This window comes from Geospiza fortis, unplaced genomic scaffold (genome assembly GCF_000277835.1).
Source record: "Geospiza fortis unplaced genomic scaffold, GeoFor_1.0 scaffold599, whole genome shotgun sequence".
Taxonomy (NCBI): Eukaryota; Metazoa; Chordata; class Aves; order Passeriformes; family Thraupidae; genus Geospiza; species Geospiza fortis.
In genome coordinates this window covers 30,303-34,792 of record NW_005054605.1, presented here as the reverse complement: position 1 = coordinate 34,792, position 4,490 = coordinate 30,303, and the positions used below count along the sequence as shown (strand labels likewise).

Sequence of the window (4,490 nt, the reverse complement as noted above, 5' to 3'; positions counted from 1 at the left end):
TATAATATAATATAATATAATATAATATAATATAATATAATATAATATAATTAATATAATATAATATAATAATAAATTAGCCTTCTGATATATAATATAGCATCATAAATATAATATAGTATCACAAAATAATAAATTAATCTCCTGAGAAAATGCAGTCAGATTGATCATTCCTCCCAACATCGAGGCACCCCATAAAATACAATAACTTCCTGCTGTTCCCAGGGCTCGTGCTCCATAAAAACCACAAAACCACAGCCCTGCTGATGCCACAGCGCTGCTGGGGATCCCAAATTTGGGAAAACCTGCCCCGTGGGCTGGAGCACCACGAGCAGGCTCTCCCTCCTGGGGCTGCTTTTACGCGCACAGCTTATCAATGACACAAACAGAGGTTCTGGCACAGCCAAAAAATTCCTCGCTGAGCCTTTGGGGGAAGTTTGGCTATTTTTAATCTTCCTTTTAATTTTTTTTTTTTTTTTCTCTTTGTGAAAGAGACATTTGTGCCAAGGCAAACACGGCCATCCCCCCGCCAGCCTCACAACCCCGGCCCCTCCTGGGCTCATTCTTCGTGTTCCCGACATAAACACGCCAAAAGGCTCCGTTTCCTGCAATTGAAGAGCCCAGCCCAGGGCTGCTGGGACAGGAATCAAGATTGTTTAGATTCTGCCCTTGATGGGGAAGCGCAGTCACGCAAGGCCGGCGCACGCAGACGTGGCTGAGCCCGGCAGGCCCCGGCCCTGCTCAAATCGGGCTTTTCCTCCCCAAAATAACTCACACGGTTGTGCCTGGAGGGGAGGAAATAGCGAGAGGATCAGTGAGAAAATCCTGGGCGCTGGGGATGGAGGGCAGGGCCTAGGTGGAGGAGCGATGCCAGGCGGATCCATCCGACCCTGGGCTGGGCCAGGTTCAGCTTCATTTTAAATTCCCAACTGCCCCAAGAACTGGGCTAGGATTGGGTTTATTTTAAATTCCCAATTGGAGTAGGAACACACTGTCTAACGCTTCCTTTTAAAACAACTGCCCTCTGAAGCTGGGCTAGGATCAGCTTTATTTTAAAATCCCACCTCCCCCAGAGCTGGGATAGGATCAGCTTCATTTTAAGACTCAACCCCTCTGGAACCAGGCTTTATTTTAAAATCCCAACTCCCCCAGACCTGGGTTGGAATCAACTTTATTTTAAAATCCCAACTCCCTCAGAGCTGGGTTAGGATCAGCTTTGTTTTAAAACTCAACCCCTCTGGAGCTGGGCTAGGATCAGCTTTATTTTAAAACCCACCTTCCCCAGAGCTGGGCCAGGATCAGATTTATTTTAAAATCCCAACTGTCCCAGAGCTGGGTTAGGATCAACTTTATTTTAAAATTCCAATTCCCTCAGAGTGGGGCTAGGATCAACTTTATTTTAAAATCCCAACTGTCCCAGAGCTGGGCTAGGATCAGCTTTATTTTAAATTCCCAACTCTCTCAGAACTGGGTTAGGATCAGCTTTGTTTTAAAACTCAACCCCTCTGGAGCTGGGCTAGGATCAGCTTTATTTTAAAATCCCAACTCTCTCAGAGCTGGGTTAGGATCCGATTTATTTTAAAGCTCAGCCCCTCTGGAGCTGGGCTGCTGATTCCTCACCCCCGGCAGCACATTTCTTGCAGTCCTGAGAGCTGCAGGATGTGTGATTTAAAAAGGGAAGCTGAGCCTCCCAGGTGCTGAATTCCCTCCCCGCAGCCACTTCCCCAAAATCCTGAAGCATGAGACAGCTGCGGGATATTTGCCACGGAACACAAAGCAGGCAGGGCCTCACCCAAACTCTGCTGTGTACCAAACATCCCATGGGTTGTTGTTGTTACTGAGAGCAAAACTGAATCCAGAGCTGTCCCTGGCATCCCACAGGAAAAACATCCCAGGAAAACACAAACCAGCCCTGGCATTCCCATCCCTGTCCCTTCCTTCCTCTTTGCTCATCAGGAACTGCAGCTCATGGGCATCCAGAGCATCCTACCCTGCCTGCCTGGGGGCTGGTTTATATTCGCTGGGATTTGTGGCATCAGGAGAGGGAAAAATCCCCAGGGGAAACCTCTGGGGTGGGACATGGGTGCTGGCCAGGAGCTGGGAGGCAGCTCCAGGGTCTGGAGCAAATTCTGGGGAAGAATTTTCCAGTTTCAGGGTCTGGAGCAAACCCTGGGGAGGGAGAATTTCCCAGTTTGAGGTGTCTGGAGAAGGAGAATTTCCCAGTTTGAAGGTTTGGAGCAAACCCTGGGGAAGAATTTTCCAGTTTGAGGGTCTGGAGCAAACCCTGGGGAAGGAGAATTTCCCATCTCCAAGATCTGGAACAAACCTCAGGGAAGGAGAATTTCCCAGCTTCAGGGTCTGGAGCAAATTATGGTGAAGAATTTTCCAGTTTGAGGGTCTGGAGCAAACCCCAGGGAAGGAGAACTTCCCAGTTTGAGGTGTCTGGAGAAGGAGAATTTCCCAGTTTGAGGATCTGGAGCAAACCCTGGGAAAGGAGAATTTCCCAGCTTCAGGGTCTGGAGCAAACTCCAGGGAAGAATTTCCCAGTTTGAGGATCTGGAGCAAACCCCAGGGAAGGAGAATTTCCCACTCCAGGGTCTGGAACAAACCTCGGGAAGGAGAACTTCCCATCTTGAGGGTCTGGAGCAAACCCTGGGGAAGGAGAATTTCCCAGCTTCAGGGTCTGGAGCAAATTATGGTGAAGAATTTTCCAGTTTGAGGGTCTGGAGCAAACCCTGGGGAAGGAGAATTTCACAGCCTGAGGTGTCTGGAGAAGGAGAATTTCCCAGTTTGAGGGTCTGGAGCAAACCCTGGGGAAAGGAAATTTCCCAGTTTGAGGGTCTGGAACAAACCTCAGGGAAGGAGAATTTCCCATCTCCAAGATCTGGAACAAACCTCAGGGAAGGAGAATTTCCCAGTTTGAGGGTCTGGAGCAAACCCTGGGGAAAGGAAATTTCTTTCCACCACTCCCATGGAAGGAGAAGCAAAGGGAAAATGGAGCAGGAGACAAGAGGAATCCAGGGAAGGGTGTCAGGCACAGCCCTGGGGGTGTGTGGGGTGGTTCAGGAGTCCCTGCTCTGACCAGGCTCCTCAACCCCATCTCCTCCACCTTTCCCTGTGCTTTCTGCTGCTCACAGGGGGTTTAGGCACGAGATGAGGCCCAGGGCTCCGTTCCCTGCGCTGATTTTTCACAGGGAGCCACACAGAGCCCAGCCCCTGGTGCCAGTGCCCGTGCCAGGGGGGAAGGACAGGACAGACACCAGGACAGAGCTTTGCCACAGACCCCAGGGCTCCAGCCGGGTTCCAGGCACGGGGGGAGGTTTTTCCTTTCCCTGCCTGCAGCTGCAGGTGGGTCACAGGTGGAGCAAAGCTGGGCTCGCCCTCCAGCAGGACACACCGGCCTCTGCCTGGCGGGCAATTCCACTCCATGAACGTGCACCACACAAAGAGAGAGCAAAACCCACTCAAGAGAGCAGCAAAACCCACTCAAGAGAGCAAAACCCACTCAAGAGAGCAGCAAAACCCACTCAAGAGAGCAAAACCCACTCAAGAGAGCAGCAAAACCCACTCAGGAGAGCAAAACCCACTCAAGAGAGCAGCAAAACCTCCTGCCACCCCACTGATTTGTGCTCCCATCCCCAATTCCAGCCTCTCTAACCCCGATGTCAGCACCACAACCCCACAGAGCACAAAGGAAACGAGGCCAAATCCTGATTTTTGGGGGTGAAACCCTGATCTTGGTGCAGCCCAAACCCCATGAGGAACCCAATTCCAGCCTCTCTAACCCTGATGTCAGCACCACAATCCCATAAAACACAAAGGAAACGGGGCCAAATCCTGATTTCCCTCCTTTTCCCCCACATCTTTCCAAAATACACCCAAATTCCCCATTTCCCACATCGATCCCAGCCTTCCTGCTGCAGTTTTTACTATTTCAGCTCTTTAGCAAGGACCTGGGCACAGATCCTGCTCCCACCACACTGATGTGATCCCTGATTTGAGCCCCTGGTCCCAATTCCTGCTTCTCTAACCCTGATGTCAGCACCACAATCCCATAAAACACAAAGTAAACGAGGCCAAATCCTGATTTTTGGGGGTGAAGCCCTGATCTTGGCGCAGCCCAGACCCCATAAGTGACTTTTCCCCACTCACCTCCAGCATCCAGGTCCTGTGGGCCCCCCTGGCACTGCCCAGCCCTGGTGGGGCTCTCCCAGCTGCGATCCCACTCCCGGATCCGCCTCAGCTCCGCTCCTGAGCCCCAACTCCGAGGATCTTCATGGATCTGCTCCCTTCCCACCACCCCTGCTGCCCCCACGGCCACCTCCAGCATCCAGGTCCTGTGGGCCCCCCTGGCACTGCCCAGCCCTGGTGGGGCTCTCCCAGCTGCGATCCCACTCCCGGATCCGCCTCAGCTCCGCTCCTGAGCCCCAACTCCGAGGATCTTCATGGATCTGCTCCCTTCCCACCGCCCATGCTGCCCCCACGGCCGT

General features: G+C 52.0%; 1 protein-coding gene across 1 annotated transcript in view; it reads right to left on the bottom strand.

The window, feature by feature from the left end:
- ACVRL1 (activin A receptor like type 1) overlaps positions 1–4,274 on the bottom strand; it is a 27,972-nt gene extending 23,698 nt beyond the window's left edge. The window contains exon 1 of the mRNA XM_031064557.1: positions 4,153–4,274. The gene's annotated coding sequence lies outside the window, so the exon portion shown is untranslated. The remainder of the gene's footprint in view (positions 1–4,152) is intronic.
- Between the last annotated feature and the right edge of the window lie 216 nt (positions 4,275–4,490).